Source organism: Phascolarctos cinereus, unplaced genomic scaffold (assembly GCF_003287225.1).
Source record: "Phascolarctos cinereus isolate Bilbo 61053 unplaced genomic scaffold, phaCin_HiC Scaffold_5;HRSCAF=322, whole genome shotgun sequence".
Lineage (NCBI taxonomy): Eukaryota > Metazoa > Chordata > Mammalia > Diprotodontia > Phascolarctidae > Phascolarctos > Phascolarctos cinereus.
The window spans coordinates 63887320-63915156 of NW_027555958.1; the positions used below are offsets into that span (position 1 = coordinate 63887320).

The 27837-nt window shown below is 33.6% G+C and overlaps 1 pseudogene; it reads right to left on the reverse strand.

Moving 5' to 3' along the window:
* Positions 1-8069: 8069 nt before the first annotated feature.
* LOC144457627 (RBPJ-interacting and tubulin-associated protein 1-like) overlaps positions 8070-27837 on the reverse strand; it is a 70439-nt pseudogene continuing 50671 nt past the window's right edge.

The following is a 27837-nucleotide window of genomic DNA, read 5'->3' on the forward strand; positions in this document are numbered from 1 at the left end:
ATAGAAATCAGTGTATTCTTCCTTAGAAGGATACGTAGTACCTATCTAAATCCAAAAGCAAGTATTATTTATAATGGCGTTAAGCTTTAAAGCTTTCCCAATATGATCAGGAATGAAGCAAGGTTGTTCGTTAATACCACTGTTATTCAATATTGTATTTGAAATGCTAGCTATAGCAATAAGATTAGAAAAAGAAATGGAAGGTACACAAATAAGCAGTGAGGAAACAAAATTATCATTCTTTGTAGCTGATATGATGATATACTTAGAGAACTCTATAAAATCACTTAAAAATCTAGTGGAAACAATTAATAACTTCACCAAAATTCCAGGATATAAAATAAATGCACATAAACCATCGGCATTTCTGCATACTACCAATGAAACCCAGTAGTAAAAGATAGAAAAATCCTATTTAAAACACCTTTATACAGTACAAAATACTTGGGAGCTCATCAACCAAGAAAAACCCAGGTACTCTATGAACACAATTACAAAAGGTTTTTTTCACACAAATAAGAAAATCCTAAACATTTGGGGAAATATTAATTGCTTGTGGGTAGACTAAGCCAATATAATAAAAATGACTATTTTACCAAAGTTAATTTACTTATTCAGTGCCACATCAATCAAACTACCAAATAATTATTTTATTGAGCTAGGAAAAAATAATAACAAAATTCATCTGGAAGAACAAAAGTTCAAGAATATAAAGGGAATCAACACAAACAAAGGTGAAAGAAAGTGGCTTAGTAGTACCAGATTTCAAACTATATAACAAAGTGGTAATCATTTAAAAAATCTGGTGCTAACTAAAAAATAGAATGATGGATCAGTGGAATAGATTAGGTGCACAATAAACAGTAGTAAATGATGATAGTAATCTAGACTTTGATAAATCCAAAGATCCAAGCTTTTGGTATAAATATTCAACATCTGACAAAAATTGCTGGGAAAACAGGAAAGCAGTTTGGCAGGTAGGCATAAACTAACATCTTACACTGTTCACCAAGATATGGTCAAAATGCATAAATGATTTAAACATAAAAGAAAATATCACAAGTAATTTAGGGCCAAATTGGAAAAAAAATGTACCTGTTAGATCTCTGGATAAGTCAAAAGTATATGACAAAACAAGAGATAGGATCATGGGAAGTAAAATGAATAATTTTGATTATATAAAATTGAAAAGCTTTTTTTAAACAATTTTATTAATTTATTTTGATTTATCAGCAATCACTTCCATATGTTTCTGAGTTAAAAGTTTTTCTCCTCCTTCTTCCCCCCACCCTCCCCAAGACGGCACACAATCTGATATAGGGTTTACATTTACATTCCTATTATACATATTTTCACATTAGTGAAGTTGTAAGTAAAAATTAAAGCCAATAGGAGGAACCATCAGAAAGATGAAACAAAAACTCAATAGAATGTAAAAATAAGTGATAGTGATTCAACTTCCATAGTTCTTTCTTTGGATATGGACAGCATTTTCCATCCTGAGGCCTCTGGAGATGTCTTAGATCCTTGTAATGCTGAGGATTCAGTTTAACAATATTAGTCATCATATAACGTGGCTGCTATTTTTGTACAAAGTCCTCTTGGTTCTGCTCACTTCACTCAATATCAGACCACATAAGTCTTTCCAGATTTTTCTGAAGTCAGCCTGTTCATCATTTCTTATAGCACAATAGTATTCCATTACATTCATATATCACAACTTGCTCAGCCATTCCCCAGTTGATGGGCATCCTCTCAATTTCCAATACTTTGCCACCACAAAAAGAACTGCTATGAATATTTTGTACATGTGGGTCGTCTTCCCATTTTTTTGATCTCTTTGGGATAAAATTGAAAATCTTTTGTGCAAACAAAACTAATGCAGCCAAAATTAGAAGGAAAACTGGAAATTGGGGAAAAATTACAACAAATTTCTCTGATAATGGCCTCATTTCTCAAATACATAGGGAACTGAGCCAAATTGAAAAAAAAAGTAAGAGCTATTCCCTAGGGCATAAATAGTCAAAGGATATGAATAGACCATTTACAGAAGAAATTAAGGCAATCATTAATAACATGAAAAATACTCTAAATCACTATTTATTAGAAAAATGCAAATTAAAATAATTCTGATATACCACCTCATATCTACCAGATTATCTAACCTAAGAGAAAAGAAAAATGAGAAATGCTGGAGGGGATGTGGAAAAACTGGGACCCTAATGCGCTGTTGGTGGAATTGGAACTAGGCCAGTGATTCTGGAGAACAATTTGAAAAATACCCCAAAGTGTCTAAAACTTTGCATATTCTGACCAAGAATATGAATACTAGGTTTGTATCCCAAAGAGATCAAAGAAAAGGCAAAGGACTTATTTGTACAAAATTATTTAGAATAGTTCTTGTTGTGGTGACAAAGAGTTAGAAACTGAGGGTATGCCATTCAATTGGTGAATGACTATATGAGTTGTGGTATTATAATTATGATGGAATACTATTGTGCTATAAAAAAATAACAGATGATTTCAGGACAATCTGAGAAGACTTACACGAACTCATACAATGTGAAGTGAGCAGAATCAGGGAATGTTATAGACAGCAGTTTGTCCTTCATTTTGGAAGAGGGCATATGATGTCACGTAATGGTGGATTTCTGCATGACTCATTTTTAAATGAGACAGATTTGCACAAAGTCAGCAGCCTCACTCTCTTTTCCTGAGTCATTGAAGTATAGTGGCAGGACAAGTCAAGAAAACTGGCAATGTTTTGGGATGTAATAAATGATTTTGGCTTCTTCAGTGTCTGACCAAGCTCTAAGTGTTTCATATTACCTGCTTCAGCCACCTTCATGGCCATTGAATCATCTACCCATTCTGACAGAGAAAGTTCCGTGTGCTTGGAGTAGACATCCCCTCTAACTCACTGAACAGTATAAGGCTTGTAAGTCACCCTCAACTTTCTTTGCCCCATCTACCAGACAGTTTACTGGGTTGTGGCCACTCCAGATACTGCAGCTTCTTGGAGCCACAAGTGAAAATTAGCTGAAAGATGGATACCAAAGGAGGCTAAGCAGCCTTGAAAAGGGCTCAGCAGACTCTCATACAAGAGGTGTTTGTCCTCATGCACTCCTGTATTCAGTAACAGCAATATTATAAGGGTAATCAATTGTGAAATACTTAGCTACTGTGATGAAGAAAATGACTTATGACAATTGCAAAGGACTCTTGCTGAAAAATGCTATCCATCTGCAGAGAGACTGATGAACTCTAAATAAAGCATACTTTTTAATTTTTTTTTCATGTGTGTGTGTATGTTTTGGACTGTGTTTTCTTTTGCAGCATGGCTAATATGGAAATAAGTTTTGTATGACTTCACATGTACAATTAATGTTAAATTGTTTGCCTTCTCCAGAAGGGGGAAATGTAGGAGAGAGCAAGAAAATTTGAATGCCAAAATTAAAAAAAAAAACCTCAATGCAAAAAAAAAAAAACCTTATATGTGTTTGGGAAACATTTAATGAAATAAAAAAATATAGTTTTAAAAATCTTAAAATAAAAAAGTATAATTCTTCTTCTACATGGCAGCTCTTTTTTTGCTTGAAGATATTTGAAACCTGTTATCTCTTCCTTTCTCTTTCACTAAACCTCCATTTTTGAAGAAAAATAATTTCTTCAACCTATTTTCACGTGCCATAGCCTCCATTCTTGTCACCAATACATTCCCTCTCTTCTTTAAATAGCTCCATTTGACAATGGTTCATTCTAAAATATGGACTATTGAATAAAATGCAGATTGTTCAGTTATGAGTATATTAGAAGTATCAACTCTCTCTGTCATACTATATTCGCATAATAGAGTACTTAAAAATATTTTTTTTTGGTGGCCACAATGTCCTGTTCATTCATAGCTTAGCATTCCTTGAAAACCCTATGTTTTTAAGAAATGATTTACTTACTACATCTGCTCAATGTATGGATGATTTTTTAAAAAAGATAAAGTGTAGGATTTTACATTTAACGTTATTAAAATTCATAAAACTTTATTAAGTTGATCATTCTTTCTTGACAAGATTATTTTGGAGACTGATTCACAAATACTCTCAGTTTAATGTCACCTAAATTTTTGATTAGGCTACTATTTATGACTCCATCCAGATAATTGATAAAAGTGTTTAATAAAACAGAGCCAGAGGAATATTCTGGGGGCACTCCACAGTGGACTTACCTCATAATTGGCACTGATCCATTGACTGTTACTCTTTGAAGCCAATAATTCAACTTTTTCCAAACCCACCCAACTGCTATATCATTTAGTCCACATTTCCCCATTTTAACACACAAAAAAACATTAGTGACATATGACTTCATTATTTCAAACTGAATTTTTTTGCAAGAATTACATATTGAGATGCTATCCTCTAAAAGAAGACAAAAGAACAAACATCTCTAACAAAGGAATGATAATTTTAGAAGTCTTCATATTCATGCTTATTTCAAGACTTGGAATTATTCTTTTTTAAAAAATTTATCTTATTAATTTATTTTGATTTATCAACAATCACTTCCATATGCTTTTGAGTTTAAAATTTTTCTCCCTCTTATTCCCCCCCCCACCCTCCCCAAGCTGGTACACAATCTGATACAGGCTATACATGTATATTCCTGTTAAACATATTTTCACATTAGTGATGTTGTGAGTAAAAATTAAAACCAATAGGAGGAACCATCAGAAAGAAGAATTGAAACTCAACAGAAGAGAAAAAACAATAGCAATTCAACTTCCATAGTTCTTTCTTTGGTTGTGGATAGCATTTTCCATCACAAGGCTTCTGGAGATGTCTTAGATCCTTGTATTGCTGAGAAGGGTTAAGTTCATCAATATTAGTCATCACATAACGTGGCTGTTATTGTGTACAACATTCTCTTGGTTCTGCTCACTAAGTCTTAGAATTATTCAATCCAATTCAACATGAGTGTTGAAGACAAAAGGCAGACTGTGAGGTGTACCAGGGAATTAAAGACAAAAGGAAATTATCCTTGATCTTGAGGATTTTTCCTTCTTACGTGCATTCAATAATACAGATCATATCTCCTCAGCTTCTTCTATTTATCTAATATTGAATAAGCTATGATTTATTTCTAACTTAAATATTAAAACAATAACTTAGAATGAATTATTTTCATGATGACCTTTTTAACTCAGGTTAAAAAAAAAACAACTTGGACCTATAATTGCACTGCCATATGTAACTCCAGGTGAAGAAATAATATCTACCATTGCAGCTATACAACTCATATTCCTGGAAAGTTGTCTGGGACATGGAAAGGTTATGTAATTTATCAAAGATTTCAAAGACACTGTCAGAGGTCAGAGTTGAACACAGTTCTGACTTTGATTCCCTCTCTCCCGTATGCCATGGTAACTCTAAACATTAATTTCAAAAAGATAATATTTTCAATTACTCTTATTTCTTCTTGTTCAACCAAAGAATTGAAACCTGGTTGTCACAATACCTTTCTTAAACTCAGTGAGTTTTGAGTTATTTTATATTTAGTCTACCTTAAAATATAAGTTCAAATGCTTTCTTATTTCATTTTTTTTCAGTGCTATTAATGGAGTTGCATTTGAGTTTTACAATTATTTTGTTCCATTTGTAGCATTGTTTCAACCCAAAACATCATAACCATTCACTTTTGGAGGGAATGACTATACAAATTAATGATAAATCATGGTATACACAAATAGAACTTGTTGCAAAGCAACAAATACCTATTATTAGGGGAATGATATTACATCTTACTGAACACTGACATACTCAGCAAATAGTCTCTGAGGAAAGGCATCAGTCACAAGTCTGTTGCAAACCTCCTACTACAGATGGTCACGGAAATTAACAGTCTAGGTTTTCTCACTTAATAGCTTGCAAGCCCCTGTCTTTCCAAAAACATGCATTTCAATTATATCGACTCTGAATCACCATAGTGCTTTAAAAGATTAAATATTATAGAGCCTACAGACTAGTAATTTAAAAATAAAATGCTCCGTTTCCAGGAGCAGTCTGTCAAGGACTAACATTTAGTTAATCTTTTACTGTCTTCAAAAAGGCTCCCTGAGAAAATGAAGCCTGTAATTGTGGTATACACCCTAAGCCATGCTTTGAAGGTTCTCCATAGCTTTTTTACAACTTTCCCCAAGATCTGAAATGAAAATCTGTTCTTGAATGTAGGTACATTCAAATATGCCCAAATATAATTAGTGATAAAGCAAAGCACAATATTCTTTGTCAATAAGAATTCAATTAAAGAAAGCAAATTGACATTTAGTAAATGTCCTTTTGAGTATTGCATATTCCTAAGTATCAATATGTTTTATGTAAGCATTTAAACGTCAAGTTAGTTTAAAAAACTGGAAATCTACCCTAAAAACAAATGTTTTGAAGGAAGTGTAAAGCATAGAGTGAGGACGACAATCAGGGTTGTACAGGAAATACTACCTCCAATGAGCTATTAAGAGTTAATTGTTCAACTTTCTCCATGAGCATTTACACCTTGGACATTGAAAGTGCAAATCAGGGTTTGGTTTATCGGTTTATTGATTTCTAGACATAAGAAATTGATGGAGGAAATGATAATAATGTTGATTCAATTTAAAAGTGAGGCATGGGGTAATTTTTTAATATTTTTTACAAGGAAACAGTTGTTAAACATTCACCAGTATGTTCCTGACTATGGCCTTTGGAAGGTCAGAACTGGAGATAGTTGGATGATGATATGGTTACTTAAAAGTAGCTTGGGCATCATTTGTGCAGAACTCACTTAAAGTCCCAAAGCCACTGGAAAATCCATATCTACAAGAAGATAAATTTGTCAAAGTTCAGTGCTTATTAATTTGAGTACCTGATCAATGCGAATGACCTCATTTTTGATGGCTGTAGCATTAAGTACATCTTCATCTAGATCCACTTGGACAGTGGTGGGCAGCTTTGATATTTACCCTTTGTAGGAACAAATATGACTTTATACAACTATCTATTCATACATACATACATACATACATACATACACACATATATAAAAATGCATGTATATATAATTTGTAAATGAGTATATATGTGTGTATATAAATAAACACAAATGCATGCATCCATATAAACACACTCATACACATATATAAGTAAATGTGTGTGTGTTAGCTAACATTTGCTTCATGCTTACTATGTATAAGCTAGTACAATGTGCTAAGTATTTTACAATTAGTATCTCACTGATTCTCACAACAAGCCTAGAAGGTAGGTGCTATTATTATTAATTTCATTTAAAGATGAGGAAATTGAGGCAAATGGAGATTAAGTCATTTGCCTAGGGTCACACAGCTAGTAAATGTCAAAGGCAGGATTGAACTCAGGTCTTACTGTCTCTTCAGACCTGGTGCTGTATGTATACATATACATATGCCTATATATATACATAGGCCTATATATATATATATATATATATATATATATATATATATATATATATATATATATATATATATGTGTATATATATGGTTATAAAAAAAAACAAGCATATGGTAGGAAGCCTAATAAATGCCTTTAATCAATTGATTGGTATTCCCCGAACTGTGCATCATATCACTTCATTTGATTGGCAAGTTTGGTTTGGTTTCTTAATCTGCATGTTAAAGCATAGGTTTCTAAGGGGGTGATTAAGCCTTATACTCCCATGAGCATGGTGGGTTTTTTTTCCCCATGAGTTGGCAACATTTGAGTTTACTGGGTAGCATGGTGACTTCCTCCAGCTATAGACAAGGGAACAAGGTAGAATGAGGAAGAGGACCATCTCTCCCAGAGTAGGGGTCTGTGCATTGAAACTCCTAGAGGAGATGTTGTGTATGTATGTGAATGGGTCAGGGTTGTTCTCAAGGTTTGGGAGTCTGGAGAAGCTCCTTTCACTTCCCACTTTCATGAGGGAGGCTGTCTAGGCTGCGATAAGATTAAAGCCTGGTAGAAGCCCATGCCCCTGCCCCATTCTATGTTCTCAGTGTTGGCATTGAGGCAAGGGTCACAAGTCACTTCCAAGGTGGCTTTGGCTTGGGGGTGACCAGATACTTACAAGGAGCAGCTGATTCTGGGAAGCTGATGGTACAAGCCCTGGGAGTTACCAATGGGCTCTGGAGGGTCATCTCAGCTCTCTGTGCCCAAGTCTGCTGCTGGCCTCTCTGGTGTAGGGGGACTGGTGACAAGGGAGTGTCCCACAGGTGAGGCATTCAGGTGATTGAGTGACTGGGAACACCCCTACCTGAAAGAGACTGGAAAATTCAACCTGTCCAAGGGCATTTGCCAAATGCCTGAGTTATTACTGCTCTTCAGCTCAGAGGAAGTCACAGGGTGAATGACTGGCAGGGGCCATTTCATTAGGATTGGGAAAGTGACTGCCCCAGGGCACTGATGATAGGGTCTAGAAGAATGGTGGAAGTTTTGCAGTGACTTCCTTCTTTGTCCATGGTACCTCGCAGATGGTTCCCTTCTCTATTGAGCCAAAGAGAGTTTCATCACAGTAGGACAGTGTGCAACAGATGAGCCTGTATTTATTTTTCTTCTTGGGAGAATGGGGGAGGATACTGCTGCTGCTTATGGATGGGTCAAAATCCAGATTCCATTTTGTACCACCGAATTAGGGGTCAATGGCACAGACTTCCCAGATCTAGCCTTCTTTGCCTTAGGACTTTGGTGGGACTTGCTGGGTCCCTGAAGTATATTGTGGATTCAATGTGGGTAGGTCATAATGATATAGAATTTTAAAAACAGCTTCATTTACTCCAAGACCTTTTAATGCTAGACAACCAATAGGATAGTGTTGTTAAGCCTTCATCAGATCATATGGGAATATAAATAGGCTACAGAAAATTGGTTGGATAGAAGTTTTTGAAACATTCAGTTCAGCTGTACTTGAATAGACAGGGTTATTTTTATCAAATAAAGAGCTATAGAACCTAGATAAATACCTGAAACTTAATGCCACACAAGCTAAGAACATATACTTTCAAGAGAAATTGTGGCCATATGCCTCATTGGGACTCCTGGGCTAAAAAAGAAACTATGGGAATGATGCAGTAGATAGCATAGGAAATTATAAAGTTGATCATCAGAGGTTTTCCTTAACTGAATATTTTGTTTAAGATAGCTTGAATTAATTTCCATGGACGGTCTTCACAATAACAAACACACACATACAACCTACCACTAAAATCAACAATGACAAGATATCGAAGAATTGCCACAGAGTGCAAAGCTTGAGAATTTCTTTTCTTAGTCATAATATTATTCATGATTGTCACTATTTTGTACTCCATTATGAGAGACTATGGGGGCTAGGATGAGAATGCTTTGTTCAGATCTTAGGTCTAATACTTATGATAATCAATGGCCTTTAAGTAGTGTTCTAAAGTTTGCAGAATGTTTTATTTATGCCATCTCATGTGATCCTCAAAGGTTATTCTGTGAGGTAGGTGCTATTATTGTCCCATTTTACAGATGACTAAACAGAGACTGAGAAAGGTTATTTGCCCAATATCATAAAGCTAGTAAGAATCTGTGTAAGATTTGACTTCAGGTCTTCCTAACTCTAATACCAACATTTTATGCACTGAAAAACTTAGCTGGCCCACACTTGTATGGCCTTGGACAGGATATTTCCCATATCTCAGCTTCAATTTCCTCTATTAAATGAATTGGTTGAAAACAGGTAACTCCTAAGGCCAGCTTCACCTCTAAATACTATGATACTATAAAGCTTTTGAATTGTATGATGATAGTAGAGAAGGCAAGTAATAAATAGCATGATTTTTTAAATGGTAACCTTCAAAATCTAAAGAAAAAAATTGTACATCAATTTTACCCTTACTATTTTGATTTCGTTATTATTTTCCAAACAAGAAAGTCTTTATAACTATGTGTCTGATTTACAAATGCTCTTGTCCTTTTCATTTATAGTCTTTTTCAAAGAGTTTACAACTCTTCCCTTGGGAAATCTAAATCACCAAATTGTACATAGGGAGGGAAAATTGTCCCTAATTCTACCCTGTTAAACTTAATCAGTTAAGAGCTAATGTTTTTCTGACATGTCATAAGTAATGAATTTCTCATTTATGTGTAATTACTACCTAATATTAAGATGTCACAAAGAATAATGGGCTAAATATATAATACATTGAAAAAAATGTAGATATCCAAATAGAGTTGATGCTGGTCTGTCTGACCATCATTAATTCTCTTTACAATCTAAAATCAAGTTTTCATTGATGAAAAATAACTTTTTGCTATTTATCATTACTATTTTCTTATAAATGTTTCAACAGCTAATGCCTCAGCTACTAATACTAACAATTTTTCCCTCGTTCTCAGATACAGTGTTAAATGCCTTAATATCCATATTTCTCAACACTTTTAAAATATCTATTTATTTTTTCATGAGCACATAGTAAGACCTTATCATGTGCAAACCACAGAGCTCCACAATGAAGGATATACAATAAATAAGATTGACCAACACACCAATAAAGTCAAAATACATATACAATCATCCACACATATATTTCCCCATGTATGAATATTTTCTCATTTCTTCTTTGGAAACAAGCTTGGCCATTATAATTAAACAATAATTAGGTTTTGTGTTGGTGTAGTGTTGTTGTTCCTATTGTTCTTTCAAGTTACATTGTTACAGTGATGTGCCATAACATTTCTTTTGCTTGTCTATTCTCAAACCTATATTCTTTCTACCTTCACAATTCTCAAATAATTAAACCTGCTTTACCCCAATTATCAATTGCTACTATATTTGGGATGAGGCTAAAGCAGAAGAAAGATTAGACAACCTGAAATGATGAAGTGGCAATTATGGATCTGTTTCTGTCTCTATGTCTCTTTCTGTTTCTCTGTATCTGTCTCTCTATATCTCCTTGTTTTTCCCTCCTTCTCTCTCCACCTCCCTCTTTGTCTCATAGCTCATGTTTTGGATCTACATATTATTAATGATATTAACTTCCATTCCTCTTGTGGTTTATATTTTACTAATCACTTTCAATTATTTTAGATACATTAACTCCTTTGAGCCATATAACCCTTCCAAACTAAATTTGATTATGCCTATTGTAAGAATAAGAAAACTAAGTCTTAAAGTGGTTTCTGTGACCAGCCCAAGGTTACAGCAGTTATTGGCAGAGTGAAAATTTGAGTTATAGACTTCTGATTATAATTCCAATAATCTTTTCTGTTCAAATTGTTATATGCCACTACTGTAGAGTTCTTGGCCTCAATTTTTCTGACTCAGCAAAGAATTAGTTCCTTGCCTCAGAATCTGTTGAGCTAGCCACTTTTCCTTCTTAAATGTCTTTCCCTTCCAGGTTTAGGAAACACATGCGATACTGGTTGGCTACATTTATTACTCATTTCAACATACTACTCCAAATCTGGTTTCCCTTGAGGATGCTCCATGTTATAAGAAGGAATAGGGTTAAATACTACAGCAAATGCATCCCAATTAAAGTAGATTTCTTTTCAATTTTTTGATCTTGGACTTCCTTGTGTTTATTTAATGAGTCATTTTAATGCTTAACCACTAAAGTAAATTAGCTCAGGATCTCATGGCTGTCATGACAACGATGGAAGTATCCCAGTTGATTTCTAGTCTGATTTAAACCATTGACTATACCTTAAATCTTAATTTGGAGCTGGAATTAAAACAACTCTGAGACTTAGCAGAGGCTCACAGGTCTAGAGTCTAAAAGAAATTAGACTGATTTAAAAGAAATTGAACTGTGGATAGGAGAATTTACAACAAAATTTGAAAATGACCCATGGGTGAGGCATGTGGTTGGCATGAATATTTGAGGACAATACTCTACAAAAATATGGACATTTGCCACCCCTTTCACACAGTCCATGGTACTACAAGAATAAAACCATTCAATTAAATTTAAATTTTCCTTAGTATTTTTAAAGCAGCTATGCAAACACCATGCCAGAGACATGGAGGTAGAAACATGTCATTCATTACATCAGGCCAATTGTGTTCTTTTGGGGAATAGAATAAGTGAACATTCATAAAACGAAAGCTATGGATCCTTTGGAATTATTTTTGATCATTGAAAAGGCTATCTATAATAGGGTGCAATAGTTTCTCTTCTCTCTTCTCTTAAATCCTTACTATGTGGCTTCTGACCTTATCATTCCATTGAAACTGCTCTCCAAAAATACTAATGATCTGCAAGTTTCTAGATCCAATGATCTTTCCTCAATTATCATTCTTGATTTCCCTGCAACTTTTAACACTGTGGATCACTCTCTCATCCTTGATGCTCTTTTCTTTCTGGGTTTTCAGAACACACTCCTTATGCTCTTCTTACTATCTGATTACTTCTTCTCAGTTACATTTTCTGAATTATCTTCTAGATTGTGTCCTCTAATGATAGATGTTGCCTCAGGGTTCTTTCCCCAAGCTCTCTTCTCTTCTTCCTCTATATACTACTTTATTTGGTGATCTCACCAGCTCCCATGAATTTAATTGCCATCTCTATATTGGTGATTCTCAAATCTACCTATCTTCCCTCAAACTTTCTACTGACCTTGATTCTAACATCACCAATTTCCTTTTAGACAATTCAAATCGTATGTCCAGTAAACATCTTAAACTCAATGTCTTCTAAGGATTTTTCTGAAATTGTGCTGCTTATCTTTTATAACACAATAGTATTCCATCATAATCATATAGCACAACTTGTTCAGCCATTCCCCATTTGATGGTCATCCCCTCAATTTCTAATTATTTGCAACCACAAAATGAGCTACGATAATTTTTTTTTTTTCCCACACATAGGTTCTTTTTGCTTTTTCTTTTCCTTCCCTTTGGCAAACAGATCTAGTATTGGTATTCCTATGTCAAAGAGTATCCACAGTTTGATAGCCCTTTTGACATAGTTCCAAAATGCTTTCCAGAATGATAAGGACCAATTCACTACTCCATCAACAAATTATTAGTGTGTCAATTTTCCCGTAACACCTTCAAATTTTCTCATTTTTATTTTCTGTCACATTACCTAATCTGATAGGTGTGAGATGCTACTTCAGATTTGTTTTAATAATTTTTAAATTATCTCTCTTCAATCTATTTTCCAGATCATTTTTCTTCTGATGAGATATTTCACATTTTCTTCTATTTTTTCATTCTTTTTATTTTTGTTTTATTGTTTCTTCATGTCTTATGGAGTCATTAGCTTCCACTTGTCCAATTCTAATTTTTAAGGAATTATTTTCTTCAGTAAGCTTTTGTATATCTTTTTCAATGTGGCCAGTTCTGCTTTTTAAAGAATTCTCTCCATTGATTTTTGTGCCTCTTTTATCATTTGGCCTACTCTGTTTTTAAGGAGTTATTTTCTTCTATAATTTTTGTGTCTCCTTTATCAAGAGGGTGACTCTTTTTCATGATTTTCTTGCACTGCTCTCATTTCTTTTCCCATTTTTTCTCTACCTTTCATTTAATTTTTTAAATATCTTTCCAGGAATTCTTTTTGGGTCTGAGGTGAATTGACCTTTTTCTTTGAGGCTTTGTTTATATCAGTTTTGATTTTGTTGTCTTCTTCTCAGTTTGTGTTCTGACATTCACTGTCACATAGCAATTTTGTATGGTCAACTTCTTTTATTGTTGCTGTTTGGTCATTTTTCCAGCCTATTTCTTGACATTTGACTTTATATTAAGGTAGGCTTCATTCTTGGGGTAGAGGGAGCACTGTCTAAAGCTTCCAGTTTATTGTACAGCTGTTTTTGGTGCTAGTTCTGGAGGTCTGTATGTTTTTCAGTTCTTCTAAGGAGGTATGATCTAAGGAGACATGTGTTTACTATTCTATCCTGTACTCCAGTCTGTGTGTGAACACAAGCACTCTTTTGTGCTCTGTACCTTTTATCAGGTTGCTTCTCCCTTGTGGCTGCAAGCACTGGTAGACTAAAGCTTTTCCTCACCATGAAACTGTGACCCAGGAGTGTGAAACAGATCTGGGTGTATGCAATGCAACAGAGTCATGCACCTGTGCCAGTAAGGGAATCCCTATAATCTCCCTTTGAACAGATGTCTAACACCCTGACCATCTGTGGGCTGAGAGCTCCAGAAGCTGCTGCTACAAATTCAGTTGCTCCCAAGGCCTCTTTCTTTCACACAGAGGAGTTGCATTCTGCTGTCTTGCTTAGGTATTGCCTGTGTTTGGACTGTGACCTACTTTCACCCCAGGGCAACAGACCTTTCCTGCCAGCCTTCTTGGTTGTCTTCTGATGGAATTTTTTTCACCCCATAATTTTATTGATTTTACCACTTCAGGATTTGTTTTAAGGCATTATTTTAAAGTTGTTGGAGGAAGAGGCTAAAATTTTGGAGTGCTTTTAAGAGTAGTTGCCTCTTCTCTACCATCTTGGCTCAGCTGCCCTCTCACCCCATACATTTTTTTTTAGGCAATTGGGGTTAAGTGACTTGCCCAGGGTCACACAGCTACTAAGAGTCAAGTGTTTGATTTGAGAGTGTATTTGAACTCATATCCTCCTGACTTCAGTGCCAGTACTCTATACACTGTGCCATCTAGCTGCCCTCACCCCATAAATTTTAATAGAATAAAATGGTGCCTTAAAGAATCCTTTCCACTGTATCATCCTGCTTTCTTAGAGCTAGATATCTAATCCAGCCTCCTAATTTCATAATTCAGGGAACTGACACTCAGAGAGACTTGGTGAATTGCTTAATCTAGTAAATACACAATAATTTAAGGAGAAAGAGAAATGATAAAGGACTTCTCAATAGGAGTGGGGGAGGGGTAGAGGTAGCTGAATTGAACATAGGAAGAAGACAAGTATTCTGAAGAGTTAAAATGAAAAGGAAGTGTATTCTAAGCAGGATGCTAACCTTTGCAAAGGCACAGAAGTTGGAAATATGATCCTGAGATGAGGAAACAAGAAAGATGGTTAAGCTGCAATCATATCCACACTCTGTGATGGATATGTGCTAGTGATGAAATCACATAGTTTCTTTGGAAGTTTTCTCATCTGTAAAATGGGTGAATTTGGATTTTCCATTGAAATTCTATGAATGGGCTAAATCTTTACAATTTTACAACTTTCTGTTTCTCAGTTAAGTACCAAATGTACCTGTACTCCCCACAATTAACTAGAGATTACTTAGACTTTTACTTAGAAGATTAAGTCAATCTGACTTGAGTATCATCATCTTTCTTCCAATATTCCTCAAAAATGAACAGCATCACCTACCACATTCTCCTTCCTCTGAGTCACAGAAATATTTTTATTTTTACTAAAGCTAATCTCTTCATTTAACCTACTGCTCCTGTTCTTTCTTTGTTCCCATAGGATCTTGCTGCAAAATTCTCATCTCTTCCATTCATATGTAATCTTCCTTTCAGTGGGCTCCTACCTATCTTCCTATTAACATGCTTAGATATCCCAAATTTTGAAAAAAAGCTTTATACATACCATCACCCATTGATTCACTGATACAGTTAGGGAATTTTTTTTCTGCTTCTTCTATTTCCTCCTGATTGGCCCTTTTCTTCAACACTTTAATTGGTTTCTACACAATGACTGTATAGGAACTGTTTTCCTTAAAACCATTGGACACTTTCTAATTACAAAATCCAAAGACACTTTCTCAGTCTTCATCTGCTTTCTCTTCAACAACATAAAAAACAAAGCCAACAACAAACAAACAAGCTACTAACTATATTCATCAGCTGGACGCATACTTAGATACACTGATTTCTTGATTGTCCTCTAACCAGTTTTACCTTCTTGTTCTCAATCCTTTTGTATACTCTGTCCTATTCTTTCTTTCTAAAAATGGGTGTTTCCTTTAGTATTATTTTGTTCCTTTTCTGCTTCAGCACTTATATTCAATTCTACAACTTTACTTACTATTTCTTTGCAGATATTTCCCAAATCTTGACTTACATGCTTGACTTCTCTTCTGAACTACAGACTCACATTTCCATCTACCTGAAGAATATCTCTGTGGACACATACGACTAACATGTTGAACTTTACATGTCCAGAATCTAGATTACTTTATTTTCCTCTAAATATGACTCTTTTATTGAATTGCATGTGTTTGAGGTACCATTCACCATCTCTCTTGTTCATAAATGTGGGCTTATTGTTGAGTCCTCCTATTCCAAAATTACTTGTATCCAATCAGCTGCCAGGTCCTGTTGATTTAAAGAAATAAAAAAGTGGCATTCCCACATCAGAAATGGAAAAATAAAAGATTATTTTTACTACCAATGAAACAAAAATTAATGAAATTACTAGGAAACATTTCATGGAATAACATAACAATAAAACTGATAATTAAATAGATTAATATTTTAATGTCCATATTAACAGAATAGGAAACATTGGACTTAAATAGGACTATCTTGGAAAGGAAACTGAATAAGCCATAAATAAATTCCTGAAGGAAAAAAAATGGGACCAGATGGATTTAAAAATGTCAACTGTTAAAGAATAATTAAACACAGTGCTTAGATTTTTCTTTCAAAAAATTGGAGTGGTAAATATAAATTATTTTTATGTTACAAATAAGGTCTTGATATCTAAACCACTAAGAGTCAAAACAGAGAAAGAAAATTATAGACCAAAGTCCACAAGCAATATCAATGCAAAAATTTCAAGTGAAAGTTTATCAAAAAAACTACAGCAACAAATAATTAAAATTATACATTTGCATAAAGTTGGCTTTATGTCAGGAATGTGTATCTGATTCATTATTAGAAAAACCATATTAATAACCGTATTAATATTAATAATAAGCAAAACATATTATTATAATCATTACAGAAACATTCATTGACAAAATATAACTTTTTTAAAAACTAGAAATGAGAGTAATAAATGTATATTTCTTTTTCCTCCAGCTTAATGGTATTTTATTTTTTTCCAGGTACATGTGAAAATAGTTTTCAACATTCATTTTATACAAGATTTTGAGTTCCATTTTTTTGTCCCTCCCTCTTCTCCCCTCTCTCCAAGATGGCAAGCACCCATATTAAACATATTTCCATAGTAATCATGTTGTGAAAGAAGAATCAGAATAAAAAGGAAAAACCATGAGAAAGGGGAAAAAAAGTGAAAATAGATTTCTTTGATCTGCATTCTGACTCCATATTTCTTTCTCCAAACATGGATAGCATTTTCCACCGTGGATCTTTTGGAATGGCATTAGATAATGGTATTGTTGAGAAGAGCTAAGTCTATCATAGTTGATCATGACAATTTTTGTTGTTACTGTGTACATTGATCTCCTGGTTCTGTTCACTTCAATTTGCACCAGTTCATATAAGTCTTTCCAGGTTTTTTGGAAACCCACCTGTTCATCATTTCATATAGCACAATAATATACCATTACACTCCTATACCACAACTTATTTAGCCATGTTTTGTACATATGGGTCCTTTTCCTTTTTTATGATCTCTTTGGGAATGAAAACTGGTAGTGGTGTGGATGGATCAAGAGGTATACATTTTATAGCCCTCTGGGCATAGTTCTAAATAGCTTTTCTGAATGATGGAATCAGTTCAAAACTCAACCAACAATGCATTAGTATTCAAACTTTCCCACGTGTATTCCAACATTTATCATTTTCCTTTTCTTTCATATTAATCAATCTGATAGGCGTGATATGGTACCTCAGAGTTCTTTTAACTTGTAGTTCTCTAATCAATAGTGATTTAGAAAATTTTCTTTTCATATGACTATAGATAGCTTTAATTTTTTCAACTGAAAACTCCATGTTCTTATACTATAAGCAAACTGGGTGAGCAAGGAATAGTTTACCTTTCAGATTTATGAAGAACAAAAGAATTTATGACTGAACAAGAGATAGAAAACACTATGAAATGCAAAATGGATAATTTTGATTACATTAAATTGAAAAGTTTTTGCACAAACAAAGCCAATGCAACCAAGATTAGGAGAGAAGCTGAAAACTAGGAAAGATTTTTTACAACCAGTGTCTCTGATAGGGGCCTCATTTCTAAAATTTATAGAGAACTAAGTCAAAAGTATAAGAATCCAAGTCATTCCCCAATTGATAAATGGTTAAAGGACATGAAGAGGCAGTTTTCAGATGAAGAAATTAAAGGTATCTATAGTCATATGAGAAAATGTTCTAAATCACTATTGATTAGAGAAATGAAAATCAAAACAACTCTGAGGTACCACATCATGCCTATCAGATTGGCTAACATGACAAAACAGGACAATGATAAATGGTGGAGAAGATATGAGAAAATTGGAACACTAATGCATTGTTGGAGTTGTGAACTGGTCTAACCATTTTGGAGAGTAATTTGGAACTATGCCTAAAGGGCTATAAAAATGTACATACCCTTTGACCCAGCAATAGCACTTCTAAGTCTGTATCCCAAAGAGATCATAAAATTGGGAAAAGGACCTACATGTACAAAAAATATTTGTAGCAGCTCTTTCTGTGGTGGCAAAGGATTGGAAATTGAGGGGATGCACGTCAATTGGGGAATGGCTGAACAAATTGTGGTATATGAGTGTAATGGAATACTATTGTGCTGTAAGAAATGATGAGGAAGCAAACTTCAGAACACCCTGGAAAGACTTGTATTAACTGATGCTGAGTGAAGGAAGCAGAACCAGGAGAATGTGGTACACAGTAACAGCCACATTGTGTGATGATTAACTTTGATAGACTTAGCTCTTCTCAGCAATGCAAGGATCTAAGACATTTCTAAAAGTCTCATGATCGAAAATGCTATCCACATCCAGAGAGAGAGAGAACTATGGAGTTTTAATGCAGATCAAAGAACTATTTGCTCTCTCTCTCTCTTTTCATTTGTTTTGTTTCTTCCTTCTTGTAGTCCTTCCTATTGGTTCTAATTCTTTCTTACAACTTGACTAATGTGAACATATGTTTAATAGGAATGTATATGTAAAGCCTATATCACATTGCATGTCATCTTGTGGAGGGAGGTGGGAAGGAAAGGGAGAGATAATTTAAAACTCAAAAGCTTATGGAATTGAATGTTGAAAAGTAAAAATATATTAACCAATTAAAAAATAGTATACGACCATTTATGTCCAAGTATGATATTGGTTACTTTTCAGAGACATTGTCTTTAATACAGTTCATTTCTAAAATGTCAAAAAGAAAAAGAAAACTGCTTTTTCATATTCTTTCATATTTATCAATTGGGGAATAACTTCTATTCCTGTGAATTTAATTCAGTTATCTACATATTTGAGAAATGGGGCCTTTATCAGAATCACAGGCTGTAAAAACTGTTTGGCAGCTTTCTGCTTTCCTTCTAATCTTGGTTGCATTGGCTTTGTTTGTATAAAAACTTTTTAATTTAATGTAATCAAAATTATGCATTTTGAATTTCACAATGTTCTCTGTCACTTGCTTGGTCATAAATTCTTCCCTTCTCCATAAATCTGACAGATAAATTACTCCTTGTTCTCTTAATTTGTTTATGTTATCATCCTTTACGTCTAAATCATGCATCCGTTCTCAATCTTATCTTGGTATATGATGGGAGATGTTGATCTATTCCTAGTTTCTGCCATACTATTTTCCAGTTTTCCCAGAAATTTTTGTCAAATAGCAAGCTCTTATCCCAGAAGCTAGAATCTTTGGGTTTATCAAAAAAAATTACTATAATTGACTACTGTGTTTTGTGTATCTAACCTATTCCAATGATCCACCACTCTATTTCTTAGACAGTAACAAATAGTTTTGATGATTGGTACTTTAAAATAGCTTTAAAATAGTTTTAGATCTGGAATAGCTAAGCCACATTCCTTACCTTTTTTTTTTCCTTTCCCTTAGTGTTCTTGACAATTTGTTCTTTCAAATATTTTTTATTATTACTTTCCCTAGCTCTATAAAATAATTTTGGTAGATTGATTGGTATGGAACTGAATAAATAAATAAATTTAGGTAGAATTGTCATTTTTATTATATTAGTTCAGCCTACCTATGAGCAATTGATCTTTTTCCAATTATTTAGATCTGAAATTTGGTTGAAGTGGTTTGTAATTGTTTTAACAAAGTTACTGAGTATCTCTAGGCAGGTTGACTTCCAAATATTTTATATTATTTAGATATTTTTTAAATGGAATTTCTCTTTTTATCTCATGCTGCTGGACTTTGTTGGTAATATATAAAAATACTGATAACTTATGTGGCTTTATTTTATATCCTTTAACATTGCTAAAGTTACCATTTCAAGTAGTTTTATTTTAGTTTATTATCTAAGCACACTATCATATCATCTGCAAAGAGTACTAGTTTTGTTCCCTATTCTAAGCCCTTCAATTTCTTTTTTGTTTTAATACTGAATAATACTAGTGATTATGGGCATCCTTGTTTTACCCCAGATATTATTGGGAAATATTCTAACTTATCCACATTACATATAATGATTGCAGATGGTTTCAAATAAACATTACTTATCATTTTAAGGAAAACCCCATTTATTCCTATGCTTTCTACTGTTTTAAAAAGGAGTGGGCACTCTTATTTCAAAAGGCTTTTTCTGCATTTATTGAGATAATCATATGATTCGTTAGTTGTGTTACCGATATACAGAATTATGCTGATGGTTTTCCTAATATTGAACCATCCCTAGATTCCTGGTATAAATGCTAACTAGTCATTGTGTATCATCCTTGGAGTAAATTGCTGTGATATCTTTGCTAATATATTATTTAAATTTTTTGCATTAATATTCATGAGGGAAATTGGTCTACAATTTTGTTTTTCAATTTTGGCTTTTCCTGGTTTAGGTATCAGCACCACATTTATGTTTTAAATATAATTTGGTAAGGCCCCTTCTTTACTCATTTTTCAAAATTGTTTATATAGTATTAAAATTAATTGCTCTTTAATGTTTAGTAGAATTCACTTGAAAATCCTTCTTGCCATGGAGTTTGGTTTTTTTTCCCTTGGAGAGTTCACTGATGGTCTGTCCAAGTTCTTTTTTCTAAAATGGGGTTCTTTAAGTACTTTGTTTCCTCTTCTGTTAAGCTGGGAAAATGTGTATACATACATATATATGTGTGTACATATACATATATACATATGTATATGTACACATATATATATATTTATGTATGTATATATATATGTATATTTGAAATATTCATCCATTTCACTTAGAGTGTCAAATTTATTGTCATAGTTGAACCAAATAGTTCTTAATTATTACTTTAATTTCCTCTTGGTTGGTAGGGAATTCATTCTTTTCATTTTTGATTCTGGGAATTTGGTTTTCTTTTTTTAATCGAATTAACCAAAGCTTTATCTATTTTTTTAATAAAACCAGCTTAGTTCTATCTCTTAATTTAACAGTTTTCTTACCTTCATATCTTTCTTTTAATTTTCACAATTTCTAGTTTGATATTTAATTGGGGATTTTTAATCTGTTCTTTTCTAGCTTTTTAAGTTGCATGCCAATTCATTGATCTCATCTTTCTCTATTTTATTCATGTAAGCATTTAGAGACATAAAATTTCCCCTAAGAACTGTTTTGGCTGCATCCTATACGTTTTGGTATGTTGTCTCTTTATTGTCATTCTCTTTGATGAAATTATCAATTCTTTCTACTATTTGTTGTTTGACACACTCATTCTTAAGGATTAGACTATTTAGTTTCCAATTAATTTTAGTCTATCTTTCCATGGCCCTTTATTACACATGATTTTTATTGTATCGTGATATTAAAAGGATGCATTTAATACTTCTGCCTTTTTGCATTTGATTGTGAGGTTTAGGCCCTAATACAAGGTCAATTTTTGTGTAGGTCCCATGTACCGCTGAGAAAAACATATATATTCATTTCTATCCTCATTCAATTGTTTCCATAGCTCTGTCATATCTAACTTTTCTAAAATAATTTTCACCTCTTTAATTTCTTTCTTGTTTATTCGTGATTAGATTTATCTAGTTCTGAAAGAGGGAAGTTGAGGTCCCTCACTAGCATAGTTTTGCTTTGTATTTCTTCCTGTAACTCACTTAACTTATCCTCTAAGAATCTGGATGTTATACCACTTGATGAACTTATGTTTAATATTGATATTACTTGATTGTCTGTGATACCTTTTAGCAATATGCAGTTTTCTTCCGTGTCTCTTTTAATTTGACCTATTTTTTGCTTTTGTTTTGTCTGAGATTAGGATTGCTACCCCTATTTTTTTTTTACTTCTGCTGGAGTATAATGTATTCTGCTCCAGTCTTTTACCTTTACTCTGTGTGTATCTCTCTGCTTCAAATTTGTTTCTTTGAAACAACATATTGTAGAATTCTTGTCTTCAATCCACTCTGCTATATGCTTACATTTTACGGGAGAGGTCATCCCATTCACATTCACAGTTATGATTACTAATTATATATTGCCCTCCATCCTATTTTTATCCCTGATTATATTTTTATCTCTCCTTTCATGCTGGCCACCTCACCAGGGTTTAACTTCTGACCATTGCTTCCTCCAATATGCCCTCCCTTCTATCATCCTCCCTTCCTTTTTCTTTTCATTCTGGAGAACAATTTGGAACTATGCCCAGAAGGCTGTAAAACTGTGCATACTCTTTGACCCAACAATACCACTACTATGTGTGTTCCAAAAAGGAACAAAGAAAATGAAAAAAGAAAAGGACTATATGTACAAAAAGTATTTATAGCAGCCCTCTTTTTGGTAGCAAAACCTTGCAAATTAAGGGGACATTCATCAGTTGAAGAATGACTATTGTACTATAAGAAATGATGAGGAGGGTAGTTTCAGAAAAATAGGGAAAATACTATATGAACTAATGCAAAGTGAAGTGAGGAGAACCAGGATACCATTGTACATAGTTACAACAGTTATAGTGATGTTCATTTGTGAACAAATTGGCTAACTCTGGTCAACACAAGGATCCAAGGCAATTCCAAGGAACTGATGATTAATAAATGTGCTCTACCTCCAGAGAGAGCTAATGCACTTTGAGTGCAATGTGAGAGATAATTTTCTCACTTTTTTTTCTTTTTGACTTTTTTTTTGTGATATCACTAATGTGAAATTTTTGCATAATTTCACATGTATATTTGATATCTTATTTATTATCCTCTGAGTTAAAGAGGGCTAGGAAAGAGAAAGAGAACCTGGAACTCAAAATAAAAAAATAAAAGAATGTTAAAAGTAAATAAATAATAAAATTTTTAAAATTCAAATTATATTAAAAAATAAAGTGCAGAGAAACTAACTGAAGAGAAATGTGGATCAAATTCCTTTCTATATTCAGAAACAAGTGAGGGAATATTTGCCAAGGAAACTATTATGATGCTGCCAGTATGGTTCCTCTGTGGTTTCTTTCAAGGGAGGAAGGTAGCATAGTAGCACAAGAATATATCTGAGAAGTCAGTTTGATACATGATAGAGTTTCAATAAAGGTGGCAGCCAAGAATAATCATGAGAGGACACTCATATTCAACAATATGCAGAAGCGGAATGGTCTTTCCTACTTTATCTCATTTGGTCCATTGAAGAGTTGATAGGCTCCATATATATATTTAGATGTCACCTCTGCATGTACCTACTTGCATGAATACCCCCATCACTGTGTGAAGGCTTCACACTATCAAGTTATGTAGTAGTTATCTCCATCTCCAGAATTCTAACCACCACCATCTGGCAGAGGTTTGAGTTTCTGTCATGCTGGTTTTCATAATAGCTTGTGTCTAAGAACTCATCAGTCAGAAATGGAAATTCCTTGAATTCCCTCCAATCAAGAACCGTCTTTCATCTTTCTCCTTAGAGTTTAAGTTTAAAAATGTCTAGTCACATGATTCTACATAATTCAGTTGTTTTGGAACAAACAAATTTATCACATTGGATGAGTCAATCAACTGATATTTACTGTATTTTCCCCAAATGTATCCATACTCCTAAAAGCTTCATGTCTTTTGTGGGAAATACTATAATTCCAATGATCCAAGTATCCAGTAATGGTTTAACTTTAACTTATTGGCTTCTGCATCCTGTCATCTTCATGTCCAATCGATTAGTAAGTATTGTTGACTGTATCTTCACAATATACCCAACGCCATTCCTCCTCTTTCTGCTCAAACAACTTTGACCAAAGTTAAGAATTTTCTTTCCAGCCGTTCCCTGTTGCTTCTAGAATAAAATGAAAAATGATCACCTTATCATCACTTGAAGACACTGCACAATTTGGTCTCCATTTTTCTTTCAAATCTTATACATCTCGCACATGCTCCTTTCCACTCAATTTATTTTCTAGGTTTTCCTTGGATATGACATTCCATGTTTTCCCTTCATGTCTTCTTATGGATGCTGATCTATATCTATAATCCTCTATCCTGCCACCTCCATGCTTGTAAACCATAGCTTTCTTGAAGATATCAGGTTGCATTTCTCAGTTGTGAATATTACCCTTCTTGATATAACATCATATATATGTATATGTGTGTGTGTGTGTGTGTGTGTGTATTCATGTTTTTATATGTTGCATCATCTCCTCCTCATATTCCAAAGCAAGTAGCTTAGGGACATGAATGGTTTAATTTTTTTGTCTTCAGCTTTGAAGAATCTAGTAGGTTATTAATAAATAATATTTTTCACTTGAATGATGCAGTTAATCAATGTTTGAAGGATCATGATATAGCAGAAAGCACATTCAATTTAGAGTCAGAGCACTGCTATGGGCCCCTACTTTTCTCGCATGCAAGATAAATGTATTGAACAAAGTAATCTCTAAGGTGCGTTCCATCTCTAAGCCTAATGATCATGAGCTGATTCATTCACTTACAATCCTTGCCCAATATTCTTATTCTTGTATTCATAATCTTCTAAAGACAAGTTACATCAAAATTAGAATCACACATATTTATGAATCATCTGTCCCTGAATAAAGGGTCAGAAACTGTACCGTTATTCTCAAAGGAGCAGTAAGTATCTATTTGAATGCTTAATAAAGAAAAAGAGGGACCTAGGCAACCTATAATCATTCGGGGGGGAGAGGTGTTATTAATCATTACTCATTAGAAAAATTCAAATTAAAAAATTATGATATTCTAACTCAAATCTATCAGGTTGGTAAGAGGACAAATAGGCACATTGATGAACTACTGGTCAACCAATGAAATTATACAATCCTTCTGGAAAACTATTTAAAAATACATATAAAAAAGTTACTAAAATGTGGATGTCCTTGGACCCATTTAATACCACTTCTATGCCTTTAACCTCAAAAGATCTGAAAAGTCATACATACAAATGCATTTTTAGCAAATGTTTTTATAGTGGCTATAAAACCTGAAACAATAGGGGATATCCATAAATTGAAGAATGGTTATAGAAGTCATGGTATATAAATGTGATTGAATGCTATAGCTCTGTAAGAAATGAGAAAAGAGTGATTTCAAAGAAACATAGAACTATTTGAACTGATACAGTGAAGTGAACACAACCAGAAAAATAAAGTATATCATAATATCAATAATATGAAAAATGAACAACTTCAAAGATTTTATATACTGACAGTAATGACATGAGCAGAACCTAGAGAACAATTTATACAATAATAACAACACTGTAAAGACAAATTAGAAAGTTTTAATACAATGTAAATGCAATGCTTATTCATGATAGCAGAGGACCAATGGTGATACTATCCTCTCCCTGACAGAGAAATGATAGATTTGGGATACAGAAAGTTGAAAACACATATATACAATAAACATACACACAAATATATGTGTATACACACACATAAATATATGCACATGAAAATATATGTATGTATGTATGTATATTTGTGGACAGATAGATATAGAAATGCATATCTATATCTATCTATATGTTTGTTTAAAGCAGGCCTGCACAACATACGCCCCATTGGCTGCTTGCAGCCCACTAAAGGATTTTGGTCAGCTGTCATGTGAGCCACAGCCACCAACCAACGTCAGTCTATCTCTAATCTAACCTATCTGTGGCCTGAAGTTTAGCCTATTTTGATTTTGGCTCCTACCTACTGACAAGTTGTACACGTCTGTTTATAGCCAGTGAGGGAAGTTTTTTGATTGATTATATTTATTATAAGTGATATGCTTTTCTTTTATATTTATTTCACTAAGATGAGAGAGAAAATAGATTACTTTTCATTGTTTTAATTTTTAATAGAGAGTTAGAGGGTACTACAAATGTTAAATCCTACATGCATTTTTAGGCGAGGTCTCTATATTGTCAGTTTTCTTTGTTATACTTTATTCCAAGAGATCGCTCCCAGAAAGACAATAATATATAAATCTTTGTAATAAAAACTTTAATAATTTTTTAAGGGGATGAGCCTAATGTTTAAGCAGAGAGGAGAAAGTGGAGACAGAAATGAGTGCAGATGACTTTGCTGCAACAAAGCAGGGTCTTCATTAGAGCTCCTGGTTCACCCTAAACCCAAATTGAAGTCAGATCATTCTAATGAAGACCATTCAGAAGAAGCAAGTAGGAAACCAGTGGAACATTTGAAAAGGGGGAAGCAGCTGTCATCATGAAATTATAGCTGGCATTCAAACAACTACAAGTGAATAATATTACCGCATGTTGTACTTAGTGAGTAGCATTTGACCATGTGTGGCTCATTCTCAGGCTGATATATGACATAAACATACACATACTTCTGTACGTATCACAATCTGTGCCAGCAGGGCTTAGAACCAAATATCTAGCAAGTCTCACTAGTATTCAGTACCAGTAATTCCTCACTTATATTCAAGGGGATGAGACTGAATTTAAAAGCTATTTACACCATTGTCCTTTAATGAATTCAGCAGAAAATAAGAAAAATATTAGAAATGTCAGAAATGAATATGAATTATTACTGGGATGATTTCATCAACATTTACTGAGCTCCAAAACATATGATTAGGCATGAAACAAACAAAGGAAAGGATTACAAATAAGTTTTAGATGATCTGATTATAAATGTAATAATGTGCTACTAATTAGAGCATAATTTTTTAGATCTTAAAAAAAGTATTTTTTCTATAATCATTTTTTTTTGGCTATTGAATTTTGAAGATTAAAAAAAAAAGCGGTCCTGGACTTTTATTTCTAAAGCAAAAAAGGAACTTTAAAAAATAAATAATATTACTTCTAGTTCTTTGAAACTTTTCAATTGTTAAATTAAAGCACTAAGAATTCCTAATGCTCCAGTCAGGCATAGGGAAGATGATTTAGTCCAAGAGTCACAGGGCTATTAGGAACTTCAAGAAGTTATCTACCTCTTGTAGTAATAAAATATTAACGTGTAAATCTCTGAGATGTGTGGATATCTTTTGCTGGAGAAGAAGAAAAGATAGGTTTATACCTAATATACCTTTTCATTATCCTCCAAAGGGTACCAACCGGAATGTTGATGTTTAAGTAAAGGACTTTCCACAGATTAAATGGAGAGGTTAGTCTAGTTTTCCTCCAGATCTTCTATCTCCTTTCTCCTTCTGCCTTCTACTCTGTTCATGTACACCTTTGCCCACCTAGAGAAGTATTCAATGGCCTCCTAAAGTTTTGTGTCTGTTAATATCCTTCAAAGTGGCACCTCAACCATGATTTTCTATTCTCATACATTATCTTACTCTTACTCTATCACAACTATTCTTTCAGTGTCTTGTTCCTATTACAAAGAAAGTGATAAGGGGGAAAATCGTCCTCTATTTTTCAAAGACAGCTATTGAAGAAAATTTCTCATTTTCCATCCAGCAA